At 48.5% G+C, this 20,441-nt stretch overlaps 1 long non-coding RNA gene across 1 annotated transcript; it reads right to left on the reverse strand.

Annotated features, from left to right (window-relative positions):
- Positions 1-1,852: 1,852 nt before the first annotated feature.
- LOC134431959 (uncharacterized) lies at positions 1,853-7,039 on the reverse strand. The gene is made up of 3 exons (XR_010031162.1): positions 6,907-7,039; positions 6,163-6,281; positions 1,853-3,704 (listed from the first exon to the last, which is right to left on the reverse strand). It is a non-coding gene; the product is annotated as an uncharacterized LOC134431959 (long non-coding RNA).
- Positions 7,040-20,441: the final 13,402 nt, after the last annotated feature.

Below are 20,441 nucleotides of genomic sequence, written 5' to 3' on the forward strand. Positions count from 1 at the left end.
GGCCCTGGGGGCAGGAGCAGGAACGGCCCCGCTGCCCGTGCCGGGAGCAGCCCCGGGACCGGTGCCAGGGGAGGCCCCACGGCCGAAACTGAGAGCGGCCAGGGCCGCAGGAGCCCACGCAGCCACCGCCACCTGGGCACGGCCCGCGACACACTTTGCCTGCCAGGCCACCAAGAGCCTGCCGCAGCGCAAACCAAAGGACAGAAACCTTCTTAGCAGGACCACTCTCTTTGTTCTCAAGGCTAAGACAGCCATTTGCACGGATTAATCACTGCGCTGGGGGAATAGAGGGCTCAACATTGGTACAGCTAAAGGAATTCAGCATTTGTTACAATTCAACTTTTTCTCAACACCTTCCTTCTCTGGGAATTGCTCACAAGCATTTTGTCAATGCACCTCACAAATGCTTTTGCTGACTGAAGTTGAATTGCCTCTTTCCTTCAGAAATTAATGAAGAAAACACAAACTGCCTTCTGAAACCCTTCTGCTCTCTTCCAAATCAGTTCACTACCCAAGCACAAGCCTCAGGCTCATCCCTGATTCCCTCTGGGAGATAGGAGGTAATATTTTGCTGCAGCCAAAAAGTTATTAGAAAAAAGAATGAAAGTTGTTGGTGCTAGGTGGTGTTAGTTATGGTTTGCATTTGTTCCAGTTAATTTGCTCTGTGAGCTGAAAAAGGAGAGGTGTTGAACACCAGACCAAAAGGAGAAGGAGAGGAGAGGGGACAGAAAAGAAGGCTGTCAGGAGAGAATAGAAGTTCCCTAGTACCTAGCTAAAGGGAAAGGGGACAGGGATGGCCCAGAGCTGGGAAAAGCAATAAAAAGCAGCATTATCTTGGCGTGCGTCTATGTTCAGCTCTCAGGAGAGGGAGATACACAGCTGGCGCAGTTGAATCCTTACTAAGAAGGTTCTCTTTTGCTTGAATGACTTTGTCTCCATTTAATTGTATCTAGGAGTTTGTTTATTCTAACACCTCTCTCCCAGCAGCTCAGAGCTGCATTGCACAGCGCTTGCTGTGTGCCAGAGAGCACAAAGCAGGCTGGCCTGGTGGGCCTCAATATTTCTGCACAACACTCTGCATCTCACACCTTTGCTCTGGCTCAGTGCAGAACTGCAGGATTGCAGGCGCTTCCTCCCAGAGCTGCGTGAGGCGCTGGCTCCTGCAGATGTGCCCTGCCAAGCTGTCCCTGCCTCACGCTGGCCTCGCTTCCCCTGGCGCAAGTGCCGGCCGGGCCTGAAGGAGGCTGCCCTGTGCTCCAGCCTGCCGAGCAGCCCGGCTCCCTGCCCCAGTGCCCAGAGTGCTGCACACACTGCTGACCTTTGCCAGGAGTTGCAGGGCAGCCGGCAGAAGAGGAGGAATCCTCAGGCAGCCCAGCGGCCCTCGGCTGCCCTTGGCCTTTCTCTGCTCCTGGGCACACTCCAGACGGCCAATGCCTCCAGGCTGGGCTGTGCCCAGCACGGCTGCACTTCCCCTCGGGAGCAGCCAGCTGCCACCTGGGCTCTGAGAGCGGAGGATTCACCCGCTCCCAGGAACAGGCACCCAGGGCCCGGCTGCTGCCTCTTGCAGCTCCAAGGGCCTCCTTCCAGCCTGCCTCTGCTGGGGCTCTGCTGGGGCTCCACCTGCTCTCACCTCACAGGCCCTGCTGCCGGTCATCCCAGCCCCATGAGCAGCTGCGGCCAAAGCCAGGAGTGAATAATTTTTTTTGTGGGTGTGTGAAGGTCCGCCCGAAATAAATGGGTGACGAATGATTTTTGGGTACAAAAATAACCAACACAAGGCACAGGGGGTTTTGCAGTAACAAATCAACAAGGTGCAATTTATTGATTATAACCACAGCTAAATATGCGTTTGGTTAAGGGATATGGGGAAGAGAAGGTTAAGACAAGGAAAAAGGGAGGAAAGAAGGTCAGGGAATGGGGTATAGCTACCAAGACGTGATGTCTTCGGGGTCCCGCCGCCGAAACTCGCTGGTACACGTCTTGGGGAGATCTTCAAGGGCAGTCGGACCGAACCCCAATATATATACTGTTCTTGGTTGGGGGAAGGTAACTGAAATTAGGTTTCCATGGAGGGGAGAAGTCCATTGTTTTCATGGCCGAATGCTCACATGTACGTTAAGTTTTCCCCCTCCCTGAGTTGGGAGGGAGTACAATCCCAGTCTCTGGAAGGAGGTTGCCAGAGGGGTGCCATGGGGGTGCCATGGGGGTGTCAATAGGGTGCCAGAGGGGTTCTTGGTTCCTTGACGAGGGGATTCGCATCTCTGTTGGTCCGTCACGGTGGTTGAAGACAGGCAAGAGGGGTCTTCTTATGGAGCGGAGGGGAACCACCCCAGAGCTCAGTCCAGCCAGATCAAGTGTTTGGAAGAAAGTCCAGTTCAATTGTCCAGAAAAGGGCAGCATGCCCCCTTTGAGTACAGCATGGCGTGTTCTGCAAACATCACTTGTGAACACAGTAGATAAGCAGGAGACTTTCTTTCCCAACTGGCTCAGCAGCTTTAACCCTTCGGTAGTCTTTTCTCATGACAATTGTGAGGCAAAAAATGAAGGATTTTCGGATGGACTTCTACAGGGTGCTCTGACATTTGGCCAGCATTAACCCCCAATGCCAGTGCATGAGCCCACAAAGTGCAGTGGAGGGAGCAGCTGGCCAAACTCAGGCTGTGGAATCTGGGAGACTGCACATTGGCCTAATGCAAATCCTCTATGGTGTTGGACTGAAAGGCCGGACAGTTCACAAGAAATGCTTGACTTGATGCCTGAAGCGATAAATTTCTTTGAAATTACAGGCTTTATTTTTCCTGCTTATTAATATCATCAGCTCCAAAATTTAACTTTTCAGAGGGTGGCCATGTTTTTTTTCTAGATCATGGATCAGGAATCAGTTTCAAACACAAAAACCACTCCCCAAAGCCCTGCTAAACACACTTCATCCTCCATTCAGAAAATGAAGATATTTCTTCAAAAGAACAGAACTGAAAGCTCTAGCATACAGTTCCCAGCAAAGAGTTTCCAAGCCATTTTTATTCTCTGCTTTCTGTGTCCTACTTCATAGCAAAAGTGGATGCTCCAAGCACAGTGACATGGAGAGAGAACAGTCAGTCAAGAGGAACAACACAGTTTGGCGCTCCAGCCTGAAAGCTGGAACTTGGAGCCCACAAAACCCTGCTTTGACATGCAACTGACAGCAACCAGGGAATGAAGCCAGGGGTGACTGCTGGTTTCAGAAAAGGACCCAAGGCGTTACACAGAACCAGGAGAGAAGCCACTGTTGGCATAACAGCTGAAATAATTCCTAAAAATCCTCCCACATTTTTGCATATTTATTGGACATGTCCAGGGCTCCGGTGCATGTACATCTCTGCCTTTCTGCCACTTTGGAAGCAGTCGAACTGGCAGCATCTGCCCGCCAGCAGCAGCTGCTCCAAGCTGGGAATGCCACTGGCAGTGCTGATTTCCAGAGGCTTCTGTGTCCCAGGGGAAGCCAAGGCAGGAACGGGTTGAATGGTGCTGGCACTGCTGCTGCTCTGTGCCAGAGAGCCCCAGCTGGGCAGGGCACGGTGCCCACTGCGCTGCGGGCTCCTTCTCCTGCCAGAGCTGGGCACACCTGGGAACAAGGCATGGCAACTTGTGGGCAGCCCAAGGGGTTTCTGGGGCTGCTCTGCTCTGCACACACCCAGGACACCAGCAGCACAGAGGTTTGTTGCCTAAAAAGATAAAGCAGAGGAAAACAGCTGGAAAATGTTTCATTTTGACCTGTCTTACCTGGTCAACAGAAGTGGCCAAAATGAAAGTTACCAAGCAGGGCCTGATCCCTTCTCCTGCAGGAGGGGCCCTGCACTGGCTTCTGCCCAGGGCTGATACTCTTGTGCTGACATTCAGCTGACTGGGAGTACTTTGTAGTGTAGGAAGTTATAGTAATAGTTTGAGTGATTATGATTGCTTAGGCAAAATTGGCTTGGGTCTGTAGAGGAATGAGAATTTTGCAAGAAGAGAACACTTTCCTTAAGTTTTTTAAAATATTTGAGAAACACTTCTTGTTTGAAGTAATATGTTGCAAACAACTTCTTATTTAAAAGCCTGAGGAAGGTTCTTACTTTTGAGAGCAGTACAATTTTACATTTTAAGAACAGAAAAATGTAGGCAGCTGATGAACTTCAGAATTATTGCACACCAAATTTAGTCTTTCAAGAAAGTATTAGTGATATATATCTGATGCAATGCATCTTTTAGGCAGGTTTATTTCATACATATCTTTTCTTTTTATTGGCTATTGAATTTATCCAGTATGCATCAGGTAAATTGGGCAGATGCTAAATCCAAAGTTGTAGCTTCGAGCAGATTTTAACAGTACTAAGACACATGGTTTCCTGTGTAATGTGAAAAGTAGCTGAAGCCTTTGACTGTGATTAACTTTGATATAACTTAATTGAATGTGATTTTTTTTTCTGAGAGCTGTTAAGTAGGTAAGTGGTTAACTGGTTATTGAGATGGTTAGATATGGAAATAATTTATTTGATGGCATTAAAGAAGTATTTTTTTTAAGACACTGGAAATCGGAGACTGGATGGGTGTAATCAAAGCCTCATTAGTAGAAACCAATGTGACCGTGTTCACAGGGCTCCGAGGATGAGGGAAGAGACAAGGATCTGACTCCATGTTTCAGAAGGCTTGATTTATTATTTTATGATATATTAAAACTATACTAAAATAACAGAAGAAAGGATTTCATCAGAAGGCTGATGTCACCCTGGTTTTTAAGATTTTCTAAGCCTTGTGTTCACATTCTTGTAGTGAACTTTCTCACACACTTTCTGTAAATAACTCATTGTTTTGCATTCCTTTATGGAGGAGGAGTGTCCTGGGTTGACTATATGATGCTTTTATCCCCAATCGTCTCATTCTGTTTATGTTGAATAATAAGTTTTGCACCTTTAAGAGTGTTACAGAGAGTGAAGTGGGGGGAGAGAAGAAGCAGCAGTTTTTTTCAGACACTGCACTCACTCCTCCACATTCCTGCTCCTGGACTATTGTTGTCTGTGGATGAACAGACAGTGGGACAGAGCTCTCTTTTGCTTTTAGTTAGTTTTAGCTAGCTGAGGCAAAGAAGTTCCCTGGACTTTTGGGGTTTTTTCCCTTTTCTTTGGACGTCTTGAAACCTGCTCTGGACTGAACACCCAGGAGAGCACCGGCAGCTGCACCTGTGGCCCACCGGGCTGGGCCTGGCCTGCGACAATTCCAGCACCGGAGGGACTGATCAGAGACCGAGTGCAACTGCAACCCGGGGACGGGGTTTTCTCAGTTTGTTATCTCTTTTGGAGCGGCAAGGGATTTTAGTGTTTGATATCGTTTAGATTTTATTGTTTAATAAACAGTTTTTCCCACCTTTCTCCAAGGAGATATTTTCTCCCGGACCAGTTGAGGGGAGGGGCCGATTGGATCTGCTCTCCTACCGGAGCTCCTTTGGGGGATTCTCCCCCAAATTTGGTCTAAACCTGGACAAGGAGAAAGTTGATGGACTGTTGGGTTGACCACTCTCATTGGAGAGATGGCACTGTCACCCTCCAATCCGCTGTCACTTTTGGAAAACTATAAATGTTGGAGTCAGAAAATAAACTTCCCTTTTTTCTTCACCTTGAGAATAGCGGTGTGAACTTGTATTCTTTCATGTCTTATAGTGACAGGCTAGCTAAGAATAGAAAAAGAAAGAATGATAACAAAGACTTGTGACTCGGACTCTCTGTCCGAGCAAGCTGACTGTGATTGGCCATTAATAAGAAACAACCACGAGACTAATCACAGATCCACCTGTTGCATTCCACAGCAGCAGATAATTTGTTTACATTTTGTTCCTGAGGCCTCTCAGCTTCTCAGGAGGAAAAATCCTAAGGAAATTATTCTTCATAAAAGATGTCTGTCCATATCACCCTTTTTATTTTAATTACATTAAAAAAAAAAGTGTTTGTAATTTTGTCTGCTGTGTCCATGCAGAGGAAAGAACAAACACTTGACAGGTTATCTGTTGCCAGTCAAAACCCCAGTCAAGTGCTGATGTGGAATGAGCAGGGAAATAATTCACTTGTAGAACATCAAATTCTATCCTATCACTGAAACAATCTTACAATAGAGGAAAATGCAAAAAACAATACGAAGAAAGTTCATTACTTCAAGTCCAAACAGCTGAGCTTCAGGGAAAAGTCCATGGACTGAAGATGTTCCTCTTTGCCATCTCTGAAATTCCCATTTGGTCCTGAAACAGGCTTGCAGAATCCTGAAACAAAGAACTGGTAAAGAAAATCATCAATGATTATCAAAAATCCATTGACAGTTATCAAACAATTTTGAGAAAATTTCTAGAATGTCTCGGCCACAGCCCTTTATTGAACCACTTCAGCTGAGGCTAATTTTTGCCTGGTTTTTTTTTTTTTTTTTTTTTTAATTTTATTTTTTGTTTTTTTTTTCTTAAAGAGCAGCAGCAGAGAGGAGCCTCTAAGGCCTTGCAGGAGCCCAGGCCCTCGTGGAAGGATGAGGAATTCCAGACCCAGCCCACAGAATGGTGGCCCAGGTCCTGCCGGGGGAAGCAAAGCCCAAACGGCCCAGACCCAGACCACGAGGTGGGCTCTTGTGTTCTCACAACCTGGCTCCCTGCTGCCAATGCCTGGGCAGCACAAGCGACCGCACGCTTCCTCCTCCCTGGACTACCGGTACAGACTGGCCCTTGGGGAAGAGAAGCTTTCCCAGGGACCACCACCTCGAACCCACAGCAAGCGAGCGACGGTCGCTGTCCACTTTCTCTCGCCTCCGCAATGCAAATGCCAGTGTTCCCGCTTCCTGCCCCTTGGCACCACCCCCACACCCTCGGGGCTGGGGACCAGAGGCAGAACTCCCGGGAGCCACCTTCCCCCTTACCGCTGGGGCACGCTGGGGGAGTCAGGCATTCCAACTCCCAACGGGGAACCCCCGACCAAACGCGAACCGGCCCACGAAAAACGCTGAGTTTGAAAGCAGGCAGCCGGGCTGCACCCGCAGTCAGATGGCAAGCCACGCCTCCCCCAGAGGGCAGGCTGGCGTCCCCTCCCCTGTCCCAGCTTCCCCCGCAGGGGCAGCCACGGGACAGCCCGAAAAACTCGGGGGGGAAGTGGGGCTGATCGCCGGTGCCGTTGCAGCCGCTGGGGGTGGCGGGACCACGGGCAGTTCCAAAGACGGTCCTGCGGGCTCGGCGCCATTTTTAGGATCATCTTGAACTGGGACCGGGCCGACGGAAGGCGGCAGAACCGCCAGGCGGGTTGGTGGGGTCGGTGCCGCTTGCTGATCGTGGTTCTCAGCTTCAGCCTCCTCCACCTGCATGGCTGGCGAAGGCAGGGCCACCGCGGCTGGAGCCCTCACTGGGTCTGCTGGAGGGGCGACCGTGTGAGGGGCTGTGGGCACCTAAGGAAAGGATTTTTCATCAAAGATGTCTGTGACAAGCCAACTTGTTTTATACCTTGCTTTCCTCTTATTTATTTTTTTTTTGTCAGTTCCCTGTGGTAAACAGGCAAGAGAATCTAGATTATCTTGAAACTGGAGAAAATCCTCTGTTCCTGGGGCTGGTCCTGCTCTGCAGCGACAGGCACAGAAGGGGGTTTGCTGGGAGCCCTGGTGGGGGTGGCTTCCAGTGTGCTGGCTTTTTCCTGCATCTCTGCCACTGTACTGTGAGAATGCTATTCTCCATGGCCCCTGCCAGCCACTACCAGCCCCAGTGTATTCCATCCTGCCTTTGTCTCAGCCAGGGCACACAGAGTCTGGAAGACGCCGTTTTCAATGGACTGGTCCTGCCCAGTCCCTGGGCATGAGGCCACCCAGGAGCACTGGGCAATGGGGACTGTTTCCAGGGCACTGACCCAGCTTGGCTGCTGGCCTCCCATGTCTCTCTCCATGGCAATGTCTGCCAGTAGTCCCAGACCCAGTGCCGAGGTGTGAGGGAATGAAGGTGTGCCATGACGTCCCATTGTGATGTCACTGGATGGTGGAGGATAACATCGCTGGGTGGTAGATCATGATGTCACATGGGAGTGGATTGTGCCCTTGCACTCCTTTCTGTTTATATTTAGGCGCCAGATGTCTCTCTGTGGCATCCACCATTGAGTGGTGGATTGTGACATCACTGGGGGATGGATATGAGGTCTCATCCTTCACTACTTGAATTTTGGTGCCAGCCGAGCTTAGGTTCAGACTGGCTTGATCCTTGGCTCCTGCCAAGCATGCCTGGTCCTCGTCTCTCCCCTCCTGCTGCCACAGGCAGACATGGCCACAGAGACAGAGTGGAGTTGCCCCATCTGCCAGGACACTCAGAATGATGTGGCTTCTGCTCTGCCCTGTCATCATCAGTTCTGCCTGGGCTGTATCCTGCGGTGGGCAAAAAGAAATCCCGCGTGCCCTCTCTGCAACAGTCCTCTAGAGACTGTCAGGTTTTCTGAGCGGGGTGAACAGGACTACATACAATTTGCCATCAGCTATCCTGAGGAGTCACCAGAGACCAGCAGACAGGCAGAGAGAGCTCTCCTCCACCTTGCTGAAAATAGCCTCCATGGCCCTTTCCCATCTTCCCCACAGGGAACACTATACCAAGCTGAGCAAGGGGCTGCAGAGCCAGAGCCTGTAGGTAGCCTTCTGCCCCAGGTGTGGGCAGGACTGTTCCAACAACAGCAGCACCTCCTGGATCCTGTGCAGCCCTGGCTGTGCCAGAGGCTGGCAGAAATCTATGGGGATCAGTGGTGGAGGGCAGAGGCTGCAGAGGCCTCCATCCTGCACAGCCTTTGTGCCCATGGTCCAAATGCAGAGGCCTTGGTGGAGGTGCTGCAGCCTCTCCTCAGTGGGCACACAGCACCACTGGTCCATGGCATCATCAGCACCATCGTGGGCCAGTGCAGTGAGGAGGCCCAGAGACTGCTGCGTTTCCATCACACCAGAGAGGACAACAGGCCTGTGGCCATCACCAGCTCCAGCAGTTCCAACTGCACTAGCTTGCAGGAGAGGACTCCTGCCACTGGCTCTGCAAGCTTCAACACGGAGGAGGAAGATGGAACGTCACAGGCAAGCCTCCAAGGGAGTCATAGCTGTCCCCAAACTATGCCTGACCCTGCAGAGTTGGAGCAGCCCCAGGAGGACCCAGAGCAACCAGCAGTGGCAGGTCCATATTCCCAGGGCAGCATCTGCAGCCCCTCTGCTCCTGGCCAGGGCAGAAACCACTCTCTCAAGGATCCCCTGCATGTCCAAAAGAGGAGAGCCCCCAGATCCCAGGATTCTCTTTAGCCCAGCAAGAGGCAGCTCTGATGGTGGCACTAGTGAGATTCCAGGAACCCTTTAGCCAAGAAAAAGTAAATAAATTATCTTTCTCTGACAAAGTTCCTGCTTTCCCCTCCTTCTAATGTCTTTGCCTGACTCCTACGCCCCACCATCAGCTGAGAGCCTCTGGAGCCCCAGGACCATTTTGGCAACACCTCCTCACACAGGAAATCTTGCTGCAGCTGTGATGGTGGAAGAGCTTCTGAGAAAAGGAGTGCTGTGCACCACTTGGTTATCCTGGAAGATGTGTCAGAGCTGTCTGCTGATTTACCTGGATTTCTGTAAGGCTTTTGACACAGTTCCCCCCCAAGATGCCTCCCCTCAATGAGAGAGAAATTGATTAGGACAAAGCAGAAATCAAACTGAGTAAGTAGATCTATAAGCAGAAATCCTGCTTAAAATAAGGAATCAAAATTCATTCTGAAAAGCAGGACCAGCCCAAGGGGCAGCCGTAGCCATGGAGACAGGCCTGGAAAGGTCACCAGAAGTCACCAGCTAGTCAGGGACAGCTGGCAATGCCCTGAAAATAGCTTCAGATAGCTCAGTGTCTTCATTTTGTCTGTGGATTCTTTGATTGGTTGGCTGGTTATTTGGTCATTTAGTTATGTCTGGACTGGCTTATTCCAGATGATTTTTGTTTTCATTAGGATTTGTTAATTTCTGGCATTCTGCTTTGGATGTATAAAATAAACATTTTAATGAATATTTTCTTCAAAACAGTAATTTTTATCTTCTTTCTAATTAAATGTCTAAATGTTCATTTAAAAAGATCTAATCTCTCAACTACTGCTGAAGAGAGCAGTTGTTTTTTTTTTCCCATTGGAAAACAGTTGATGACACAGTCCCTGATGAATAGTTTCTAAATGTTACATATACTCACAACAAAGAAAATCTATTATTATATTGCAACCACTTCTAAAATCTCTGATTTTGCCATTTTTAAATCCTAAGGGTTTAATTCCAGTATATCTTAAATTGGCAAGTGAATATGATTGGAGAGTAATTTTTGCCCTTTGTCCTGTCACTGTAAGATTAGCAACCTTTCTCTTTTAAAGTTTTTTTTTTTTCTTTTTCTGTTGTTTTCTTTATCTTTGCTTGGAGGACTTTCCAAATGAGACTCCACACTGCTTTTCCACTGGAATCTCATTGGAGCTCTACACTCACCATTTCAGCAGCACTATGTCATACTTTGAACTTGATTAATAATGACCACTCTCATTACTTCTCACACATTTTTATTTTGGTTCATAAAGACTGTTTTTCCTGATGTATTTTTCTACTCCCCTAACCGAAATCAATTAACATCAAATTCACTTTGTAAAGTGATCACAGATTTGAAACCTGTGTTCACATTGACTACACTGAAGGTCCACCATTCTGACTGCTTTCTGTTTAATAGTTTATTTGTAAATCAAGCAAAACTCTAGGTACCTGCAGAACATTTTTATCATTACTACAGGTATTCAGAAACTGAAAGGAAAAACTCCAATTCTCAGTGCAGTACTTGTGACCAACTGCTAACTCTAACCCCCAAGATTCAGTTAAATAAATAAATGGGAGCTACGTGTTGATGGACCAGAAGGTAACTCTGTTACTGTAAAATGCTAAAAAGCTCATGTTATTTAATTCTGGTAAGCAAAACTAGTGAAACGCACTAGCCCAAAAATACAATTTATTGGGAAAAGGGGAAAAAATACATGCAATAATACAAATGAAAAACTACTGACAGGGTCAAAATACAACCTGACACCCTGCTAGTTATGGTGGTGGTAGCAGTCCAGATGAAATGGTGGTGTTGAAGTGGTGATCCCATAGAAAAGATCTGGTTGCTCTTGTGGTTCTGGAAACCAGTGGGTAAGGGCAGCTTGTTGTGTCCCAAACCCCAGATAATATTCAGGTGGGTATGCTTAGCTCCTCTCCTGTTGGCAGAACATCTCACAATGGGCTGATATCATTCTGAGTCATGCGGTGGGTCCCTGATTGCCAAGGAGCATCCTCCTGCAAGCCTGACTCCCTACATCGAGCTCCTTTACTCTCATGTGTAGTTAAGGACTCCGAAGGACAGTCTAGGGGAATGGAACTGGCTGCTGCTAGACCAGACTTAGCAGAGTCTGCCACTGTGGTAGGAACACTCAAACTGAAGTCGTGCACTGGAATCACATAATGAGGTGGGAAAGGACTTCAGGAAGTCTTTATCCCAGCCTCCTCCTCAACACTGCATCAGCCATGGCAGATTCCACAGGGCTTTGTCCAGTTTCTCTTGAAAACTCAAAGCAAGGAGAGTGCACAGCCCCTCTAGGTCTGCACAGGAACTCCCAGAATCTGGTCAGTTGCCAAAAATGTCTGGCCTGCAGAACACTACTCTCCCATCTTAAAATTAAAAAAAAAAAAAAACAAACCAAAACCAACAAAACCCCAGCCAACCTCCAAACCAAACCAATGCTCTGATTGAATTGTGACGTTGCAAAAAAATTAGACTGGTATTTTCCATCAAGAGTTATCACAACATGATCAACTTTCTACCAGATGAATAGCTGTTTGCACAGCTGGTGGGCTGATACAATGCTTATTCTTCAAAAATCACCAGCCTATGGAACTGCACAATGCTCATTCTAGGACCATATTGAACATTAACTGAGAACAGGAGAGTAAACAGCCCAGTTATGCCAACTTTTCTGCTAATTTGGAAATAAGTACCAAATTTTTTGGGTGGTCAGTTATGACTTGGGGGTCACTGACCACCGGGGACCAACAAAGAGACCCTTGGGACAGAAGATCACATGGACAGAGTGAACAATCCCATTAATGATTTGGGGAAAATTATTATGAGATGTATGTTTATTACAGGAAAATCAATGATTATGTAAATAAAATATATTAACAGAAGTTTTTCTATATTAGCATGTGGGGTGTTTCAGAGGAGATATCCTCTTGTGCATCTGGCTAAATAAAGAATGCCTGCTTCTTATTGCTTAATTGGTGTTAAGGACTTTTATATAACTGATTTGTGGTAATAACTTGACTCAGAGCAGATGAACTAAACCACCTAATCATCTTGTGGCAATTTTGCCAGTACTGTATTTGTGTAAGCTTGTGCCTTTATAAAAGTTTATTTGTATGGAAAATGTACAGAAGTTTTCCTTGTACAGCTCTCAGTACCTCCTCAGCACACACATGTGCGCGCACACACACACACACACACACACATAACTCATGGCACCTTTTAATTTTTATAAGAAGTATTTGTTTGTGATAAACCTCTTGTTGGAAGCAGTAGCTGTTTCTCACTACCTGAAGAACAACAGCAGAAGAAATAATTTCTTCATATACCCAGTAGATAATTGTCTTGTTGGTATCAGACTTGGCAGAAATTACTCTGCTTCCCCACATTCAGCCTTAAAGAGGTCTGAGCTTTATTCACTGAGAATGGGGAAGATGAGGGCAATGCAAGGAGTCAAAAAGAACATTAACAGAGTTGCATTTTGCCCATAACTGTTACATCTTCAGCTCCAAGGAAGTTGTAAAGCTCAGGCCCACGTGTTAAAATAACTCGCAGCTCAGAGAGAGGGACAGGAGTGCCTTGCCTGGGTGGCAGAGATGTAGAATCCGAATGCAGCAAGTCAAGGCAATGGCTGGAGATTTAAATGCAGCACAGCACTGCCAGCAATTACTGCTCTCATCATGATGAGGTGACTGGTACTGACAGTTTTCCTTTCCTTTTTTCTGGAAACCAAGGCTTTCAGTGTTTCCGTGTTTGTATTAATGAGTAAGATAGCATTTAGGTTTGTGGTTTAATGGAGGGCAAAGCAGTGCCCAAATTCAACTGATTTCATTTTTGTTTTGATTACATTTTTTTCTGTCTTAAAAGTCTGAAAATCATGGACATCTTTTTGGAAGTGCTCAGAATCCAAAGTCTCTGACTTTGCTTGGGTAGTAGCTGAGTGATCCCTCAGAGCCTGTTTGCCTTGAACTGAGTACGCAAAGATGTGAGCTTTTTCAGCCTCTTTTTTTAGAGAGGAGGAAAAAAACCCAGACTCAAACTTAATTCAACCTGTGTTGAACTCTTTAAAAAAATCTGACTTATTGAAGGAAGTAACATTTTGTGACACCTGTTTGTCAGGATCTGTCCTGGTGGACAGATGACCTGATGGTTCATAGGAATGATCTCAGAGTGCAAAAACCAACACGGTACAAGGGGGTTTGCAGTGATAATCAAATCAAATAACCACAGCAAAAATGTGATAGAAGGATTAAGAGAGAGAAAAATATGGAGAAAGAGAGAGAGAGAGAGAGAGAGAGAGAGAGGGGATATAGCTACCAACGCAGAAATGAAGTCCTTTGGTCCGGTCCAGTCGAGGGTCCACCTGCTACGCTGAGGAGATCTCAAAGGGTCTAGCTAACTCAGAGGTTTTTATTACTGAAAATTGCGAGGTGGGGGGGGAAACAGATACAATAGGGAACAGATGTAACAGCTTGCCTCCCACACACACCTCTCCCAGGCTGGCGGTTTCAGTCCCAGTCCTTGGAAGGAGCTGAGGGGCCTGTTAGGAGTTTCATGTCTCAGTCCTTGGTGGAGAAGCTTTTCACATCTACATCTGTCTGTCACGGTGGTTGTAAAACAGATGAGGGTCTTCGGTGGGAGATCACCTGAAACTCAGGAGAAATCCAGCCAGGCCGAGAGGTGGGACAGCTTCCAAAGCTGCTATTGTTGCAAATGGGGCATGGTGCCCTCTTCTTAGCATACAGCAAACACACTTGTAAAAACAGTAGCTTAACACTGAGCTTTCAGGTCTCAGGGCCTGTGGCGTATGACTTTTTTCCTTCAGAGCCATATTCTAGACAGGGGGGGTCTTCTCTTCAGTGGTCTCCCAAGGACGATCGTGAGGCAGATGAGGGAAAATTTGGACAGACTCTCACACTGTTGTATCAGAATGTGCAAAATTTACAATTCTTTGAGACCCTTATTAATCCAGACCAATAATGCTCTTATTAATGTTTTAACACTGTTGGTAGAAATAAAGTTACTTGAATTTTTTTGCTTCAGTCTTCAATGATATTTTGAATATGAGAATATTCATTTGGGAGAGGAACAGAATGCATTTACACAGTTCTAGTATGGTTTTTTTCAACATGCAGATCCTCTCATTCCTCTTCTCTAATGTAAGCAATAAAGCAAACCACCTGCTTTTAAAATGCAGCTCAAATGCAACTGTTTCTGCTATTTTACTTTTTTTTCATTATCTGAAGCATTCAGTTGTAATTTGCTTTGTAGCATGCTTTGTAATTGTGGGACTGAAAAAATGACCAGAAGAATTTTCCCAGCCGTAGAATGTATATAGAACAGTAGTAGACTCTTTGTCAACATTTGTATTTTGCTTTATATAGACCATTATTAAATCTATGCTTTGTAATAAATTTTACCAAGCAGTTCAATTACAGCAATTGCTTTTCAGCAAGCTAGACGAAGAGAGCATTCATTTAGGAAAGTGAGTTTTCCACATACTCCTTGTGCATTATTCCCCTTGAGTGAACTCCTTACAGTTCAATAATTACAGTGTAATATAACACCTACTGTGTAAGAGTATAAAAGGTTAATTTATTCAAGTTAACTTCTTCATTCCAGCACCACTGCTGTATCTGGGACTACATTTTCAAATGTGCTCGCATTTCAGCGTCATGTTCTGTCATTTACTGAGGGATCTTGGACCCCCCAGCACCAGAGAACTGCCCCAGCAGGGACTTCACCAGGCACTGCATGGAAGCAAGACCTGGGAAGATGCAGTTGTTTCCCAAAGTTGCTGTAGGCTTGCTTGGTCCAGGTTTCATCTCTTCCTCTGATGAGAGCCCGTCAGGACTGCAGGGTTGCACAGCTGCCTGCCTTGGCCTCTTGCTGGGTGGGGGAGAATCCTGGGGGCTGGGGGCTCTCCTCTTTCGGGCACACCGAGGCTCCCTGTGAGACCGGTCCCAGCCCTGCCTCTGGCTGCAGATGCTGCCCTGGGCAGATGGACCTGCCACCACTGCCTGCTCTGGTTTCTCCTGGGACTTGTCCCTCTCTGCGGGAATGGGCACAGGTGGGTAGTGCCTGGGACCCCCTTGAAGGGCGGCCTCTGCTACTCCTGCTTCCTCCTCCACGTTTAATCCTGCTGGGACACTGGCAGAAATCCTCTCCCAGGAGCTGCTGGAACTGGAGCTGCTAGACATGGAGCTGGAGCTGGAGCTGACAGCTGGAGGGCTGTCAGTCTCCTCCCTGCCAGTGCTGAAAAGCAGCAGCCTCTGAGCCTCATCATTGCACTTGGCTACAATGACAGTGATGAGGTCATGGACCAGCGGTGCTGTGTGTTCCCCAAGGCAATTCTGCAGTGTCTGGACCAAGTTCTCCACATTCAGACCATGGAGGCAGAGATCATGCAGGATGTTGCTCTGTGCAACTTGTACCAGCCACCACTGGTCCTGGAGTATTCCCTCTAGCCTGTCACACAGCCAGGGCCGCACAGGATCCAGGAGGCTCTGTCGCTCTTGGAACAGTCTTGCCCACACCTCAGGTAGGAGGCCACCCACAGGCTCTGGTCCAGCAGCCCCCTGCTCAGCTGGGGACAGTGTTCCCTGTGGAGAAGGTGCGGGAGACACCAGAGGTCCATGGGGGCAGTTTTCATCCGGGAGAATGGGAGCTTCCCCTGTGTGGCTGCTGGTCTCTGGTGACTCTGGTGTCTCTCTTTCAGGGGAGATGACAGCAAACAGCAAATAGTCCTGTTCACCCCGCTCAGAAAACCTGACAGTCTCTATCAGTGTCCTGCAGAGTGGGCATGATGGATTTGCTTGTGTCCACCGTATGATGCAGCCCAGGCAGAACTGGTGGTGACAGGGCAGAGCAGAAGCCACATCCTTTGGAGTGTCCTGGCAGATGAGGCAGTTACTGTAATTTTTTCTGGCCATTTTTGTGCTTGGCAGCATTTTGGGGAGAGCTGAGGATCAGGAGCTGCTCCCCTTCATTGGCGTCATACACTGCAGGAGAAGCTGTAGTCACTGACTGTCCCAGGGAGGGGAGGAAGGAATGGTCAGGCCCCTGAAGAAGAGCCCTCTCCCGCCTCCCTTAGTCCCATCACTCACCCCATGGCCACCCCAGTGGGACATTTTTGTGCACAGCTCACACTCAGCGCTGCACCTGCAGTACCCAGCTGCCCCAACCAGGCAGGGCAGGGAAATAAGAGTGATGGCTCTAGGATGGGCACTCTAGGAGAGATGTTGATGGCAGCCCCCAACACACCCCCAGTGCTGGGAAAAGCCTGGTTTGACTCTGCAGACCCCACAGTCTTCCTCAGCACAAGTCAAGGCCTGGGCCAGATTGGCCCAGTTACTGCTGGTACCCAAATAAAATTAGCAGTAGATATGTTGTCACAATCTGCTACTTGGGATGTCACCTTCCAGAGCCTGGTGATGTCACAATGGGATGTTCCCCACTACAGGTGCATAGAGCCAGGAAAGGAAAAAAAATAGTTTCTTGTTTTGAACTTCTACATTTTCATGTTGCTCTCCCTTGGTCATCTGTGTCATGCATCCATGGCTGTCTCTTGTCCCTGCTCCTTACACATTGCCAAGGTGTCCCAATGAGCAGGAATTGGTGGGAGCAATCAGCATGGACTGCCTGTGGCTGGATGATGCTCCTTCCCTCACTGCCTTTCCCTGTGCAATGCCAGAATTTGGACTATTTGGGTGGGGTGGGGGTGGCCAGCCCTGGGTGAGAGGAAGGATCCCCTCCAGCTGTAGGCATGTAGGCCACTGTGCTCAGCTGCAAGAGGAAGCCCCTGCCAGGCCCCTCAGGCACATCTGGTGTGGGGGAACATCTCCTTGTGACCCCCATGCTGACACCTTAGGGTGGTGCTCAGGTTTCCAGGGATACTCCTTTTGGGTGGGAAGAGCTCAGCATGACCTCCAGGCACTGGGACCAAGTGGGGCATCAGGGAGCTGCCAGCAGAAGCCAAGGGTGATGCCCAGTTGGATCCTCAATGTACCTGTGCCAAGATAATTTGCCCTTCCTGCACACTCCACCTTTGTCATCTGCTGCACTGTGGGTGCGTGGCTGCAGGGTTTTCTGTGGGAGGAGGCACCACTGATATGGCCCTGAGGCTCCAGAGCCCATGGCTGTACCCCTCAGCATGCAGGTGCCACCAACAGTGGGGCACAAGGGGAAGGGTAAAGGCATTAGTAGGGAGAGAATCCCAGAGACTGTGTGAGTGAAACAACAATTTATTTGCTTTTAATACTTCCTGACTAAAGGGTTGCAGGAGTCCTGCTAGCGTTGCTGTCAAGGTGGGCTCCTGCTGGGAGGAGGAGAATCCTGGGATTTAGGGGCCCTCTTCTTTGGGGGGTCCTGGGACCCCTTGTGCAAGAGCTTCCTGCTGTGGCTGAGAGTAGAGGGGCTGTGGCTGCAGCCCTGGGCAGAGGGACCTGCCACCACCGGCTGCTGCAGTCTCTCCTGGCTCTGGTCCCACTCTGAGGGGTTGGGTGCAGGTGAGGAGCAGCTGGGGCTCCCAGAGGAGGTGGATGCTGATATATCAGGCTTTTTCTCCACCTTGGAGGCTGCAGGGCTGCTGGTAGGGGTCCCCTCCCAGGAGCTACTGGGCTGAGAGTTGCTGGATCTGGATCTTCTACAGTTGCTGGAGCTCCTGGAGCTGGAGCTGGCCATAGGGCTGATGTATTCATCCCTGAGGGGACAAGAGCACAGCAGCCTCTGGGCCTCCTGGCTGCACTGGCCCACGATGACACTGCTGATGCTGTGAATCAGTGGCACTGTGTGCTCGCTGAGGAGTGGCTGCAGCACCTGGACCAGCATCTCTACATCTGGACCGTAGATGCAAAGGCTGTACAGGATGCAGCTCTCTATGTCCTCAACCAGCCACCACCGGTCCCAGTATATTCCCTCCAGCCTCTGACGCAGGCACGGCTGCACGGGGTCCAGGAGGTGCTGCTGTTGTCGGAACAGTCCTGCCCACACCTCAGGCAGGAGGCCACCCACGGGCTCTGGCCCTGCAGCCCCCTGCTCAGCTGGGGACAGTGTTTCCTGTGAAGAAGACAGAGGTGGCACAGCTGCATGACTGGGGCTGTTTTCATCCAGGAGGAAGGGAGCTGCCCCTGCCTGGCTGTCGGTCTGTGGTGACTCTTTGGAGGCTCTGATGACCATGTCTATATAGTCATCTTCTTCATGACCAGGAAACCTGACAGTCTCTACTGGCCTGCTGCAGAGTGGGCACACTGGACTTCTCCTTGTCCACCGCAGGATGCAGTCCAAACAGAATTGGTGGTCACAGGGCAAAGCAGAAGCCACATCATTTTGAGTGTCCTGGCAGATGGGGCAGCTCCACTCTGTCCCTGTGGCCATTTGTGTGCTCTGCAGAGGGCTGGGGAGAGGTGAGGACCATGAGCTGCTCCCACTAGTAGAAATGCTTGGCAGGAGTCAAGGTTTAAACCAGACTGGCCCAGGCTCTGCTGGTGCCCAAATATCAGCAGTGAGATACAGGATGTCAGAATCCATCCTCTGGTGAGGTCACAATCTGTCACTTGTGATGTCATCAGGATGTGAGACAAGATGCTCTCCCCTCCAAGTGCACAGTGCCAGGAGGAAAAAGGAAGTAGGAGTTTCTTGTTTTGAACTTCTACATTTCCATGTTGCTTTCCCTTCGTCACTTGTGTCACACATCCATGGCTGCGTGTCTTGACCCTGCTTCTGACGCATGGAGTGTCTGCAGCTGTCCCTAACTGCCTTTCCGTGTTCAGTGATGGGATAGGAGGATTTGGGTGGTCAGTGGCCAGCCCTGGGTGAGTCTTCTACCCCTGTGGGTTGATTTCCTGCTTCACGGAGAAGCAGAAAGGAATGTTTTACTCCAGCCCTATCCACCCCCACTGGCACTTGCCCACAGTGCCAGGTCCCTCTCCACTTCCAAGCCTCCGTGTTTCTAGAAGTCAGTGTGTTGGTCCTCCTCAAACTCACCAGCAGTGGAACTTGGTCTCACAGCCACAGGAAGGAGCTGGAGTTGCTGCCTTCCTGAATAGGGTAGAAGGGCCTTTGTTCCAGAGTGCCCAGGAACCATCACCATTGTTGGTCCCACTGTCCCATCATCCCTTCTTACCTCGAGCTATTGTCAGCACATTTGAGTCATTAGCACTCTACCACTCCTTTTCACATTTAGAAGAGCATACTTTGTGAGCCTGAGGGCTGGGTGGTGCAAGCTGGGACTGCTGGGGGGGCAGCGCAGGCACTGTCTCTGCTCAAGTGACAGCCTCAAGTAGCACCTGCTCGAATGACAGCCCCTTGTCTCTATTCATGGGGCTTTTCCTCTCTCCCCCCACCCCTGGACAGACCATCACATCCAGGCTTTTCAGGCCCACACCAGATTTTCCTGGGATTTTTTGAAGTCAGAGTCTGTCATCTCTAGAACCCTGCTGGATCAATGGTGATGGCACATGGACACTTTTTGCTGCTTTCTGAGACTGTGTGACTGTTCTGCTTTGCTTACCTATTAAAAAGGTTTGGGAGTTGAGTTTGGGAAAATCCCCAGATGCTCAAACATAGATTTTCTCTCTTTTCTCTTTAAGTAATTGTAAACTCCTTCCCAGTTTTTTTTCCCTAAAAACCTAAAAGCTACAATTAGCTCAGGCTTTTTTAAAAGGTAATGAGAATCAGTCAGTTTCATTAGACAAGTTTGAAGATTTCTTATTGACTTGAGGCAATTTAGAGAAGGTGTCCAATATCAAACATCACAATCTGTTCTGAAATATAATAAAGAAAAGTCTCATGACGAGTTTTGTAAGTGTTGCTAGTGGTTCCATCTCAGAAACTCTTGCTTCTGTTCTTCACTGTTTTGCAGTGGTTTTCCTTGTGCTTTTTAGCATTATTTCTTTATAAATAATTTCCACTGTTCCTCCAGAGGGAAAAAAATGAAACCATCTACTAATCCTAAAAAAAAAAAAAAATGCATAAAGTTTTCCTATTCACCAATACTTAGAGCATCCAGTTGATCAATACTGGGGACAAACATTATTTAATGTCCTGGTGAATGACCTGGAAGCTGGGACAGAGACCACCCTCAGCAAGCTGGGCTTGTCCTTAATTTTTGTGGTTATAG

This window comes from Melospiza melodia, chromosome Z (genome assembly GCF_035770615.1).
Source record: "Melospiza melodia melodia isolate bMelMel2 chromosome Z, bMelMel2.pri, whole genome shotgun sequence".
In the NCBI taxonomy this organism is placed as follows: Eukaryota; Metazoa; Chordata; class Aves; order Passeriformes; family Passerellidae; genus Melospiza; species Melospiza melodia.